The 15,517-nt window shown below is 39.6% G+C and overlaps 2 long non-coding RNA genes across 2 annotated transcripts in view; both read right to left on the reverse strand.

Moving 5' to 3' along the window:
• Window positions 1-15,517, reverse strand: part of LOC122974405 — a 149,434-nt gene that overhangs the window by 24,295 nt on the left and 109,622 nt on the right. The gene's annotated exons all lie outside the window — the stretch shown is intronic.
• LOC122974406 lies at window positions 832-3,027 on the reverse strand. Its single transcript, XR_006400385.1, has 3 exons — window positions 2,687-3,027; window positions 1,323-1,384; window positions 832-1,120 (listed from the first exon to the last, which is right to left on the reverse strand). It is a non-coding gene; the product is annotated as an uncharacterized LOC122974406 (long non-coding RNA).

Raw genomic sequence — 15,517 nt, forward strand, 5'->3', positions numbered from 1 at the left:
GCTGTGAATGGGAGTCATGTCGGTGGGTGTCGGAGAGGGGTCTGCCTGTCACCACCCTGTGTCATTTCAGCCTTGATGGCCTCGTCCCCGTAGACATCAGAGAGTAGCCGATGTAATCTGCAGTCATTCAGCAGTGACCTGGAGAAATGGAAACCAATGCTGCCCATGAGAGAGAGGGCCGAGACAGAAAGCGAGCGAGCGATCTGGTCAGCCTATGTATTTATCTACCTGACACTTTGAACTCTGCAGGACCAGCACAAAACTATCCCTTCCTCCGCCTTATTCAAATTGAATCTTAATGCAAACAAGCAGCAGCGGCGGTAAAGATGCAAGATCGAAGAGGACTTGGCTAATTGACTGAAATGATACATTAAGACATATGCTTACCTAATTGCAAGAGTTGCTCCTGCATTCTCTTAAATCGCAGCATAAACACTTGGGGTTCTGGTAAACAGTCAAACTGGCTTGGTCTGCTCCTGATCTGACTGATAATGAACTCATTTGAATATATTTCTACCCTAGTAATTACAATCTAATCGGATTGATGGATCATTTGGGCCCAACCTGCATGAAACATTCATTATTACAAGCCCCAACACATGGTCGGAGCATTTTCCACATCAAACAGCAGCGTTTATAACTTGGAACAGACTAATGAGGTGGACACACTATACAAATGCATGAAAGTAGCTGCTGAATGTGTATTTTGTGTATATGCATTGAGATCAAGCACATTCAGTACATCTATCCATGCATTTTAAATAGCCTGCACATTATGTGCTATTTTCTCAAAGCATACACTCACAAAATCACAAGTCAAGGACACGTGGGCAAAATATATACATATATTTAATATGTTAACTCAAAAACAGGTGTACAAAAAACACATATAATAGCCTGAAAGCTTGAATGGCCTATCTGCTTTGCCCTTCCAAACAAGACATGGCGAAAAAACATGTCCATCTATTGACATATTAATGTATTCAACTGCATTTTATTATTAGAACAAACATTAACATAATTCTCCACTTGGCGGCTGTCCAGCCATCTCCAGTATCTAGACTGATGGCAGCTTGGCTTGGTTTTCTCCACGTCCCTGACCTGCATTCTCAATGGCTTCCTAAAAAAAAAGAAAGAAAAAAAAAGGGCTTGGGGCCTCTCAGCGGCAGAGGGGATTAGCCATGCAAGCACTTCCTCCATTTTGGAGATTTTGTTATTGAGTTGCACTTTGCCAATGCTAATTGCCTGAGCCCACGCAGGGTCAGTGAGGGCCACCTCCCCATCGGGATGGATCTCTCCACTTCATCTGGACATTATATTACCTCCGGCCATGATTTGCATCAGCAGGCTTGAGTTTAATTCCCCTTAATCACATTCAGGCACCCTGGCAGAATCAATAAAGACACAACAGTCAGGGCCATCCTTTGTCCAACATTCCATTAAGGAGATAGAAGCCTCAGCGGGCTGCACCAGTGAACTTTACTGTTCATATGCTACATACATGATAGAAACCAACAATTGTTGAGATCACACATACTGCTGATTTCCTAATTAGTGAGTAATTAACACTGCAGCAAATATATATGAGTAAACAATCTCACCACAATGTGAATTTAGTGTCTGTTCTGGGGCTTCTGAGCATCAGATTATCAGCAGCTGGTGTCGTCATGAAATCGCAGAAGCACCAATGTACATTTTCGCTTCATCTGATGATTAAGATCATGTGATATGATGGAAATCTCCACAACAGCTACTAAATGGACCTTATGGTGAGATTGTTATGTCATGTCATACCCCTCACTCTACACGTATCCTCTCTCTGCACTTTCGACTGTCAAAGACAAAAAAATGTCCAAAAAATAAGAAAAAAAAAGGCAATTACTCACAACAAAACAGTACAATACTGTAGATTCCAATACAACATAGCATAAACATTTTCTATCAACTGAATTGTTCCCACCCTTTTTATGATGCACAACCTATTCGACATCCAAAAGGAACATCAGGTAAATTTTTAGGTTCAAGGTCAAGAATGAACTTTGAACCTCCACTTTTAAGTCAGCATGGAAGAGAAGTCCTTTACGTGCTCAGGAAAAGAAAAATGAAAATCTAATCATCAACAAGTACAATTCCATAACAAGTAACAAGTGCAAATGTGGTCTAGAATGAACAATTGAGCTGTCCAGGTTTTTTGTATGCAGCTTTCACCAAATGTGTGTTTGAACAGAATCAAGGGCCATGCAAAACTGAAGTGGTTTAGAAAATACATTATTATACAACTCTGTATAAAGTCATAAGAACACTGGATACTTCAGCACTACTTATCATACCATCACCTTGGTGACCTGAACTGGATCCGTCAGCCTGTATTAGCCACCAGAGAGGTAGCAGGTTACAGAGAGACATTTACAGGTCAAGTCGTGTGTGTGTGTGAGAGAGAGGATGTTTGCTGCACAATGCTGACAGACAACACAGCCGGATTTGTTTAATAAAAGCTACATTAGATAATTAACAACAGTGTTCCTGTAGAAATATCTGCTCAGGAAGTAATGCATCACTTTAAAAAAAAACAGTGTAATAATATTATTTTGTTATTTGCCATTTTGACAATTTAGCTCTCATGAGTTAAATGTTTTTGAGATTGTGATGACCCGTTGTGTCATCTTTGTTTGGCCTTGTGATTTACCTGTCTGCTTTGTCTCTGCAGGTGCTCGTTAGGGCAACCGGCGACACCTGAGGGCCCACAGGGTTGCCAGGTTATTAAAGTCCGGGCTGCAGCTGCAGCAGTCTCTCTCTCTCCTCTTACTACTTGCTGCTGCTTGCAGCTTTCTGCTTCTCCCTTTGAGCACCTGTTCTGGTTTGGTTTAGTTATGCTGCCTTAGTTATTTACTTTGCTTCCATGCACCTTGCAACACTCTCACACACACACACACATTTTCCACTCATGCATCACATACTGATACCACTGACTTCCATACTGTAAATATTTAGTTCATTATTTAATTTGGCTCAATTTGTTTAATAAATTTATCTTTTGTTACATCTTTATCATGGTGTCTCCCTTTTGTTGTGGCCACTTGAGTGAGGTCGTAACCTGGACTTTAATAACCTGGCAGCTAGTGATGTAACGGAAGGTAGTTGATCCATGATCCGTACAGATCGACCCCCACAGTTCGGCACACATGTGAACCGCTGATTAACTGCAAAATTTAATGTCTCATTGGAGACAAAGTAAACAAACTGCTGTAACTACAAGTAATGCACAGACAGCATGTTGCTAACAGCGATTTTGAAGAGCAACGACCAAGCCAGCGTCTAACGGGTCCGAAGTGACATCTGCAGGTTATGTTTACATGCTGTTTAATGTGCTGCAGCTGAGCAGCTAATTAGCTATGTAGCTGCTAACTGACGTTAACGGTGCACTTTTCCCCAGTGAATGTTTGTTTGGTGTCTCAACAAGTCAAGCTGCAGAACAAGATGTGTGTTCATGTTTGTAAGTTATCATCAAGTTTTGATGATGTGGACACAGGCTATTGTTTCATTCAACCCTGTGGATTGCCTGCAGATTGATTGCTCATGTCACTGTTCTGAATCAGTTTGAAGAAATGTATCTTAAATAAATAGGGCAGTTTTTGTCTTAAACCAAGAAAAAAGGAGTTTTGACAGACTGGAAGGAATACTGTTTGCTATAACACAGTGTTATAGCAAACAATAGCTTATTTAAATATCCAGCAGACACAGAGCAACATTATCAGTCATTTAGAGGTCTGTTTTTAGCCACCTGACAAAAGTGAGTTCAATATTCACTCTGCTTTTAACCGTTATGCTCTCCACCAACTAAATGCAGCTAAAAAGCATGCGATATATATGTGCTGTGGGTTTATTTTGCATGTGTCTGTACCAGAGTGGAGTCCATACATGTAAGAATGTGCTCCTAAGTGAGCATGGGTGGGTGATGTCTGTTCCAGAGACAGTATTTTCTTGTATTGATTCACAGTGGTGTCCCCACAGTTCACCAGTGTGGCCAACCAAGGACTAGAGCACACAGCATTTTAATCTGTCAAGATGTCACCAGCTCTGGATAAGAGGGAAAGAGAGATGGGGGGAGGAGGGAGGGGGTAAAGTTTGGATGGAAAGAGAGAGATGACACCCAACAGTCAATGTCTGTTGTGCCCGATCGTGAGAGCGCACACACACGCACCTGCACAAAAACACACATAAAGCCTGTCAGTCAGTCAATCAGTCAATGTCCACTTGGGGGACACGACTTCTGCCCTTTATATCCCCACAGACATCTCAACACAGCTCACTGAGTTGTATAACAGTGCATTGGCAGTGCTCTACTTCACAATCATACAGTACAACTGTGAGCTCGCGACCTCATTAATGGTGAACGGTAAAGGATAATGTACATGTGATTCGGTTTGTTTTTGGAGAACCATTAAGCAGAACCATGAATTTAGATTTAGTAACAGCCCCAAGTATTACTGCAATAACTTCAGGTGGTATGCTACTGTTGCGAATCATTCTGGATTTACTGTAACTTTAAAATTAAACTTGCCTGTTTCTATTTGTCAGTGTTGATGTTGCCAGCTGGGGGTTTTTGTGGTAACAGCTGATTCCCCAGACAGCTGCAGTGATGTAGCAGAATAAGCTCCTGAACAGCTTTTATAGGCAAACATGCTGAAAGGTAAGATGTTAAATTACAACATAGCTTTTAGGCTGTAAGTTGAACCTTGTGTACACAAGTACACAAAAGCACTGCAAACACAACACATAAGGATGTTTTCTCCTAGGAATACTGATGACGGTATTCCTGTGAGATAACATTTTTATTTCAAGTGAATGGGAATGAGGAAAGCTAAAACAACTCGGGCCTCTACTGTCAGCCTGGACTCACCAGATGGTGTATGAATGGACATGCCAGTTTCTTAATTTCTCATTTTACATGTTATCACTATGCATTTTTTTTGCTTTTTGCATGTCATTTCACGCCATTTAGGTTGTAAAGTTATGTTAGTTTAGGTCGTATTGTTACATTTGAGTGACAGGGGAAGTGACGCATTTCAGATGACAATATAGTGTGACTTTTCTTTTATGAGGTGATTTTGGCTTATTAGGAGGAGGCAGGTTGGCTGGATGACAAGATGGTTGGTGGCAAAAAGTTGCTAAAGTAGCAGGAGACCACTAACCAGATATTTTTCACGTTGAACATTTTACTGCCATTAAACCGGATATTTTTAACCATCATGTCAGGACATTTTTACCACATTTTACTGATCATTTTAACCCAAATTACGATCTTCCCCTAAGCAAGTGGTTTTTGTGCCTAAGTCTAACTAACACCATTAAAAAGCTTAAAATTCAGCTATATTGCTATACTTATGTACTTTTACCTGAAATTTTACATGCAAGCCTTTTACTTATAATTGAGTATTTATACATTGTTGAGAACAATTAGTTATTTTACTTATCATGTAGTTAAGTTCAACAATTAAATCAATACTGTATTGTATGTCCAAAGAATACAGATACATACCTCGGTCCCTGAACAACAGAAAAAATATGTTAATCACATAATTCACACTGTTTTGCTATAGTTTATTATTGGCTTTTGTAATGCTGGTTATGAAACATGCAATATTTTTTTCACACATTCTAATAAGCTACAGTAACAAACTAGTCAAGCACAGGTATGCTGCCTCATTATGAGAAAAAAAAAACTATATGGAACATTACACACACTTTCTTACTTTTTGCCTCTGCATTGGCTTTGCGCATTATTCCAAACAAAGGAACAACTCTGTGCTACTAATTAAGAGCCAACCTTTTGTTTCCTCAGGTAAAAGTGGAAGTGCCACAGTTATCTCATTGCCCTCCTGTGCAGCTCACTGCTTCCCAGGCAGTTAGTGCTGCCTGGAGAGGGAAACACTTAGATCCAACACTGGCCCCCATGCAGTGATAAATATATTACTTTTGAGGAGCAGTCAGCTTAATGGCTCACTAAGACATTAAATATAAAGCAAATACAGACAGTCTGGGAATATGTTGTAGGTGTGGTTAGGATGTGGTTTTTAAAGCAAAGAGGAGGCTTCGGCAGGGAGATTTGTGTGTGTGTGTGTGTGTGTCTCTGTGTCTACTTTGTTGGGGGCTCATCTATAATGTACAAAGACGATTAAGTTTGAGCAGCAGCTGGGGCAGATAGACAGTCAGTTGAGTGGTGAGGTGCAGATAAGAATGAATGCAAATATACAGCAAGAGTGACAGATTAACCTTGGACAAGGTTGAGCGTTAATGCTGTGAGCAGGCAGGGAGCACTGCGGTGCGTGCCGAGGTAAAAACACACACACACGCACGCACGCACAAAGACAAAGACGTTTTACACACACACACACACACACACACACACTGTTTAAAGACAAAGGTGTGGGCATGCATACAATAAGGCAGCTACACACAGTTGTGCATATTAGTTGTGTACACGATTGATAATTGATTATTCATCAATCACAATGTTCAATGCCCAAATCATGGACTACATACTGTTTTAAAAGACAATTTAAAGCTGCTCCAAGCAAAAATCCCTCCAGCCAAGCTCCACAAGGAAGAGATAGTAAATTCTTAAAGCCACACTGATTACAGGTATGGTTGTATTGCTTTTTGTCTAAATTTAACAGCCATCTAAGTGCTGTTTGCACTCTCACACTGTGTTAAATTTCTTGCTTGAATGCATCGTGAATGTGGGAACAAACACACTCTTAAAGATAAGAGTCAGGATTGATACTGCCAGTCACATTTAGACATTTTTTCTTGGTCCATTACAGTGGAATGTTTTTATTACTATCATCGCTGATGGTTTATTAAAATCATGATAGTCAATTGAGAGAATTACTTGAAATCAGCATCCCTACACTATAAAATTTAACTTGTTGTTTCAACTTAAATATAAAGGAGTGCACAACGTCACCAAAAGTTATCTTGACTAAAGACTGCATGCTGTATAATATATGCTAACCTTCATTGTGGTTTGCATTGTTTTTATTGTTATGAAAAGAAACATCCATGATTTATTTTAACATGTATTAAAGACACACATGTCATGTGACATGTCATGTCTTTAAACTACAAAAAAAGAAGTATTTCTGAAGAGTTTTAACTCTCAAACAATGCATGCTGGGAAGTCAGCTGACATGTTTCTTTAGAAACTTAATGAGCTGAGTGAATCATTTCAAATCAGAAAACATCAAGCCAGAAAAACTCATGTTTATAAGTTCGTACACTGTATTGAAATAAAACTAAAATTCCTGTATGATGTTTTACAGTGTAGTGACATTCAAAACAAAACAAAATCACACATCACCATAAAATACATGGGTGCAACATACTGTAAAGGTTGAGAAAACGTAATGCAAAACAGTGTGTTACCATTAAACTTTGCTGTCATGGAGACACATGAGATTTAAGGGTCATGTTAAATGATTTCACCAACATAGATCATGTTCTTACACAACCATAGATCCCATTAGAGACCAACACACTTAACTTGGAACACGTTGCTTCCCCTTACCCTTCATAATGAGTCAAGTTCTAGCAGCATGCCTCGCTCTGCTATTAAATACTGATTACTTTCCTGGAGGATGACAGCAAAGAGCTAACTAGCCTACACTGTAGATGAATGATAACAGCTCTCTCCATCTCTGTCTCTTCCTCTCCCTTCCTTGACGTCACATGCAGGGAGACGGTATCTAGGTGCAGGTAAAAATAGTGCGGCAGAGGTTGGAGACATCAGGTTACGATGTGCTGAGCGGATGGAGAGAGGAAATGGTGAATATCAATAAAGCAGATGTATTTGTCCAAGGTGGATCTTACTGTACTGTATTTGTCATGTTGCTCTGTGCTGAGTTCTTTCGAGGCCCCCAGGATATTAAAACCTGGGCTGCTCTGTAGAAATGAGGATGGAAGTGGTGAAGCTGCCGGCTCCTGTTAGGTGACTTAATCTTGCACTCAGTGCTGGGTTGTTATTTTTGTCACAGCAAGTGAAAACATGCTATCAGTGATTGATTGCAACAACAGGATATGAGTCAGCAAGCTGTTTCTATGTATCAAATACCGTCGCAACATCATCTCAATTCAATGTCAGTGTTGTTTGAAATTACTGTTAAAAAGATAAATGCCGTGTTGTATGACTGATGCTTTTCAGAGTGCAGCAGAGTCATCTATGTGTATATTACCAAAGAAAATACACAATACATGCTGTCCAGTAGTTCTGCAAGAAGCTGCAGTTAGTCTATACTGGATGAATACTGTATGTAATTAAAAAAAATGAACTTAGCTAAAATATTTATTTATATAATGTATAGTGAAATCAAATTAGATTAACTGGAAAGTTGAGTTTACTTCCCAAATGTTTTACATTCAGCTTTGCTTCTTTGCCACCTTAACATACAACAAAAGACAGACAAGTGTCACAAGTCTCAACTTTATAACATCCAAAACTCAGGTGATGTATCTTAATACAACACCTCCAGCACCAGAGAAGTACAAAGAAAGACAGGATTTGAAAGCCACGGGTGTGTTTTCCCAACTCTGCAAGTCCAAGCAAAACAGCCTGACAACATCCAGTTCCATCTATACAACTACAAAGCCAAGTCCATCTTAATGTATGGGTCTGAATGCACTCTACAATAGATGACAACCTTGGAATTATACAGAAAAACCAAAAGCAGGAGCTTGTTTTCTCAGAGTCACGACACTCAGTTCATCCACCGGGCCCACTGTGTAGACCCTTAGAACCAATTAGAGAACATTTCTCTCTCAACATTTCTCAGATCACTCCAGTCCAATTTGCCTTGAAAAGACACCACCCTAATAGGCAGTAATGAAGGAAAACAGAGTTTTCCACCGATTCACCGTCTAGCTTAAAGATTCTCCTTACTGCTGATAAGGTGCTCACTGTACGTGAAGTTAATAATAAGAAAGCAGCACAGCGAGGTAAAGAATAGAAGAGAATCAGGAGGGGTACATCCTCAAAAACAAGAGGAAAAAAGTCATAATTCATGTTCACCAATCCAGTCACACACCATATCACGTATGACACACGTAGAACACATACTGACACACAAACACACACCACCGAGTAAGAAAACAATAATTGGGATGACAGAGACTGAGCTTCGCTGACATTCATTTCATGTAGTTTAATGGATGAAAACTGTGATAAGAAGCTTTTGGAAAGGAGCTGCTAATGGGTAAACAAGACGGGATGATTAATACATTAATACTTAAAAACCAAATTGAGTTGTGACTGCTGAGGAGAGGAAAATCAAACTAAAAGTGGCTGTTGGGTTGCCATGGGTCTTACGTCATGTCACATTTAGCCAGAGGCAATGGTACCAGGAAAATCAACAATGTGGACTTGGTGACAGGCCATTATCCACTAATAAAGTGGGTATTAGAATAGTACCACCAATGATGTGCGTGTTTGCAAACATGGATATCTTGCCTGTAGGTTGGAAACATTTGTGTCCTTTGGTACATGACTGATATATATATATATATATATATATACAGAATAATATATTTTGAATGCTGTCTACTCATTTTAATTAAAACGAAAGTGAATGATGCATCACTCTGTCATCGCAGATTTCAAATTTATGAATACTAAATGCAAAATTCTCATGAAACAGAGCCGAGTAAAGCTCAAATGCAAAGAAAACAGGGTGGCACGGGATGGTTCTCAGTGATATAATAACTATAACAGCAGGAGAGCAGGAAAAGAACAAACACCAATGCCAGCAGACTAACTAGACTCACTGTCACACAAACAGTGGGGAAAATAATACGGCAGTGAAGGCATACTATACTTACACTAAATAGGGCTTGCAAAATTACTACACTGCTGATACAAAACAAACAGAGGAAGCGACTGGCGTTATCTTATGCCGTGTTCCAAGATTCACACATCCAAAAAAACTGAGGCAAGACACACAACTATATAACGCAGCTAGCAGTTGGATAATTGGCAGGCTAATTTCTAATGTGTGCCGCATTCTCACATATTGCCAGTCAGGGATGAAAAGAGGAGTAAACGCCAAGAACACAGGCAGGATCAGCACCACGGGCAGCAGCCGGATGAACTTAGCAGTGCTGAGCAGAATCAGCACCATGGACAGAGGTTTTGACAGCACCTTCACTGTACTGTGCAGCACATGTTTGAGTTTCAGAGTTTGACCTTGTAAACAAACAGCAGTTGACAAAACAATTTCAGTTCAAGGTCCATTTAGTGGCTGCTAGAACTTTCAATCATATAAATAAAAAGGACCTTGAAGTGAACTGCTGTTTCCAAAGTGTAAGTATAAACTTTGACACTCAACTTTTAAGCCAAAATTCTTAAAAATTGTTAGAAAATAAATGGATATTTAAAAATCTACCTTCTCATTCAATTAAGTTTTGTGCTTTTTTTAAATTGTTCTGGTGTACATTTGTCTCTAAATCCATTTTTAACATCCTACATTTTGTCAGTCGCTATATAAATATAAATATAAATAAAATTTCATTAATTGATTGATTTCCATGACAACTGGGCAAACCCCATTGGCCAATGCAGGTCATGTGATACGACCATAAGCTCAAAAACATCTACTGGGCTACATAAAATGACCTTTGTCTTACTTATCATGTGTTACTCTATTAACACCTTGATATATTAAAGAGAGGGTATTTCTAGAGAACTTTTGACACTTTTTGAAAACCGACTGGTCATTTTATATAAAGCTAAAAAAAAAGCATCTGACAGTAAGAACTTTAGCTACTAAGCAATATTTAATGAGATAAACTACTAGAGAACTCTATTTTAAGAAACTGCACTTCGGGTTCATGTGTGACTTTTCTTGATTTTTCTTAACGAGTTATTTTATGGGGCTCTCATCATTTGCTATGCGCTGCGAATGGTGTCATCACTTCAACTTGGCTTAACTTTTGAAAGGCTCAAGAAATAACTTGTGAAGTTTTAGTTTAGTCTATATCACAGAGGCATTTTTATTACCTGGACAATTTGATTTGGAGCGATTTGTTTATGCCAGAGCAGCATAGGGTCTTTTTTAATAATCACAGGATACATCAGCGGTTCTCAGGTACGCTCCACTTTAAACTCCGAGCTTGTGTGTATGTATCTCTGTGTTTGGGCAAACTGTGTAGGTGTGTATAATTATATGACTCACAGAAGAGAAGTGCTAGAGATAGCGCTGCAGACAATATTATTCTCTCTCCAATGCTCCCATTCCCCTTCGGCTGCTTGAGCGAGAGGAGGAGAGAGGGAAAGGTTACACCAGCAAGGGTGGGTATTGAAATTCAAGACCACTTCACCTAGCCCAGGAGTGGCTGTCTGAAGATTAATGAGCTATTTGGGGAGAGTTCAGCTATTTCACATGCACAGGGTCCACATTAGTGATATAATTAATTTTACAACACTGGGGTGTTGTCACCCCTCAGTAGTGTGCCATGTGCCTATGATAAGCATTCTCTAATTAAACAACACCAAAAAAAAAAAAGAAAAAAAAAAGGGTTTGACATTCAGAGTCTTGGGAGGAAAAACAAGCTCTAGCTAGAGTCAAGCCACAGCCAGATCCTTCCTTCCCTCACAGGGCACCTTTGCATGAGTTTTACATACTTCAGAATCAAGTAATTGGATGGATATTGATTTCTGTGTCTACTTCGCATCTTAGAGAAATTCCAAGTCCAAGCCAAGTATTTGCGATAGCAGAGGTTTTGACCCCCACACACATGAACACACACGTACCTCCCTCTTAACAGTTTAACTAGTAAACCAGCCTAAACCGTTAATACACACACACACACACCTTCTCCTCCCCCTCATAACCTCCTTTCTCAGGTGTCCTAACATCCCCGTTCAAACCTTCACAACATCGAGGAAATAAAAACCTTCCCTTTAAGAAATGAGTGGGTTTTATGCTAATCGTTTGCCACATGTATGGCCCTTGCAGCTTGACTGTTATGTGCATTAATATGTGTCGGCTGTACCTGTGAATCATGTGGTCAGAGAGATTAGCTGTTTTCATTTAAAAGCTGGCTCGTGACACAAAAAGAAAACATTTAATACTTCAAGCTGCATGCACACAGTCAAGTGATTTGCATAAACCTGACGGTTTGTTAACCGGAGTTTAGGAATTGTAAACAACTAATAGAAGGCAAATGGTCAACACAAGCCCTGAGAGGTGTAGTCTTTTCCAATAATAATAATAAAAAAAGCCACAGTACCTCTACAGCCTTAAAATGCCATGTGCAGCAAGGTCCAAATAGAAAACAGAATTATTTATATTCTGCAGGATTTCAGCTTAATGGAAGCGTGTAGTGGCTGCCCCAGAGGGAAAAAATGTGGTAATGAAGAATTAATTTGTGTGGATAAAATGCCATGGTGATTGTATGATTTATGTTCCTACGCATTAGATGCAAAATGGAATAACCACATAGTTTACAAGCAAGCTGGTAATCAAACCCTGGGTGAGGTTCAAACCAGACTAATAGAGAAACCATAAAATATACGTAATCTCTAGCTGGCTGTACAGCTGGTTATTGAGACTCAGGTCATGGTCTCATACTGAGTTTTCTGTCAGAGAAAGACTATAGTTATAATTATCTTATGAAACAAGCACAATTCACATACGTCCCTCATCCAACCATGCTCCATGCACTCTTATTATGATTTAGGAGGACTGAAACATACCAACAAAAGCTTTAATATTTGCTGTGCATTTACACTAAGGGCAATTTTGAGTCTTTGGGAAGAAACCAAAGCACATAAAGGATACCTCTTGCAAAAGCTTGCATATAAGGATAGTAAGAATAAGGATAAATCTGGTGGTATCATTTTCTTATTGTCAACATGTCTCATGAAAAAGACCAAAATCAACAATGAATTCATCATACAAAACAACAAAACAATCCTGTGTAGTGAAAGCCTGATAAGCTTATTCATATGTGCCATACCTCCATTGTTGTCCAAAAACTATTTAAAACACATTAATGAGCCACAACATTACATGGGTTGCATGTTCCTTCATTATAACGAATAACCCCTAAAAATGTGCAATTTTCTGCTGTTTGAGTAACATTTGATAAACACTACAGCACCCAGCTGTTTTAGTAAGAATATTTAGCCTCTTTAAAAGTGAAAGTATATATATTTTTAACCAATTTTTAGAGATTCATGTACTGAGTGACAGAATAACATATTGTTGGTTTTGTTCTTTCATTGGACAAAATGATAGACAAGCTTTATCCGTTAACCCCACCTTCTGGTGCAGTTGGTTACATATCAAATATTGAACTGCTTCTTCTCCAATTTTGCATTTTTAATAATGATGACAAAGCAGCATACTGTTGTTTGTATGCTGCATCCCACTTGGTTGAAAATCTAGGCTACACTGTGTGTGTGTGTGTTTGTGTATACCTGTCCTTCGATGATGCATTGATTACAATAGAAAGGGCTTAGATTTCCCAACAACACCAAGATGTATGAATAATGTTCAGCAGTTGCCACTCAAGGCTCCACTAATCACACTGTGTCCAAGTTTATTAATGCGTGCTGGAGTTCTTCTGGGTACAGAGCTTGATCTTATGATCAATCCAAACAATGCATTCAAGGCGTTGGCATATTTCAGTTTGGTTGAGGATATACAAGCACATACACACACACATACACACAAATAGAAGCAAATACTCTTTTTCATTTACTTACTAGAGATTCTTTATATTTTTCAGTCTGCTACTTACCTCTAAAGTTGCATGATGTGTCCTTTTAGTTTTGAAGGTTTCAACTAGATAAAAATTCTCACTGTTGTGTGAATTTCTATGTGTGTAAAACCATCAAATGTACGTGTTAACAAGCTGGCACCCCTCTAAAAAGAGCAAAGCCTTACACACACACACACACACACACAGTATCTCCTTGCAATAGATGCCCAGTGCAAACATGAAACCAGGATTTTTGTCGGGAGGACATCCCTCCAGCAGGCCGAGGCAGAGGTACTGACAAAATGCTGCAGAGGTTTGCAGTGAATCAATTTCACGGGCTTTTGCAACATTTCACGCTAGGGAGTTTTGGGCGGAGTCTATATTTATGTATTCAGTCGCTTTGAGACTGGTTGCTCTCAAGTTGTACTTGTCAAATCTGTAGCTGCAATGGCTGTGGGGGGGGGAAAAAATGACACCGACTTTGAAATGATCTTTTTTTTCTTTTTTTTTTTTTGCATCAAACATCATGAATAATTTTGCATTTGGAGCTATAGTTACATTGATGTTATTTCATGTGCAAAGCAGGCTAAATGGAAATTATAGACTCTTTCTCTCCTTTGTTTTGTCTTTGTCATGCTTTTGCAGTTGTATTAACACAAACTATTTCCTTATGTGTGTATGCATATTCATATCAGTCTGTAAAATGTGGCCTCTGTACAGTTATATTCATGACCATGAATGCAATCATGCAGCAGAACTATGTGTATCCATCGGAAAAAAAAAAACCTTTATCACTGACCCTCAGAGCTAAACAAGCCTCCCCCTGACAGCAAACCCCAACATCCCTCCAAGTTTGTCGCTTTCCCTCACCAGCTTGCCTGATAGGTAACACAGTCAAAATGGGCAGAAGTAATGGGAGACAACACAGGCGGAGGCAGTGCCAACAGCTCGCGGGTCCTGCATGCAGAGAGCTGTGCCCATGCGACAGATGGATGTAGTCTCTGGACTGATTAATGTGCTCACTGGCTTGTGCTTCAGTGGCCGCAGCAATGAAGGAGTTCACAAAAGTGGGCTGGATATTTGTTCTGTCTCCAAAACAGGTGTTATACTTGTTTGGTCCCCTCATTCTGCCGCAGTTTGTATAGCTAGATGATCCAACCAAGCATATCTGACACGAAGGTCAACCAGACATTATTCTCTACCAGAATACATAAATGAATCTAAGTCAAACCTTGCGTGTGCATAAATTCATCACGATTGTGAAACATAATGGATTACCACGATGGGGTAGAATATGCGGGAAAATGCAGTCAAAGTCGAGGTCAAACGTATTTATAGAGCCTTTCAACAAAACACATCAGTGAGTGCTTTACAAAGCAACAAATGACATAAACAGTGGCTTAAATTATGCAGTCTACACATGTGGTTTTAACAAATCACAAACATGTCCTCGCTGCTCAGTGTAGCGCAAACCCCAACTTGAATTTATTTCATGGTCCTACTTATCTGTTTTTTCCTGGTTTACATGCCACACTGCTTTAGTATTTGCTCAGTAGAAGAGCCTAGGGAGCCCCTCTATTAGGGCGCCATATATAAAAACAGGAAAAATCAATATGCATCCCTTACTCCCGGGCCGGCCGAACACCGATCCTCGATCACAGCATGGTGACACGGGGAGCTTGCCGGAGAGCCAACCAGGACGCCAGGACTAATAGTCGTCAAAGCCAAGTGACAGTGAGGCTTATCTGTGGTGAGCCATATT

This window comes from Thunnus albacares, chromosome 22, assembly GCF_914725855.1.
Source record: "Thunnus albacares chromosome 22, fThuAlb1.1, whole genome shotgun sequence".
Taxonomy (NCBI): Eukaryota; Metazoa; Chordata; class Actinopteri; order Scombriformes; family Scombridae; genus Thunnus; species Thunnus albacares.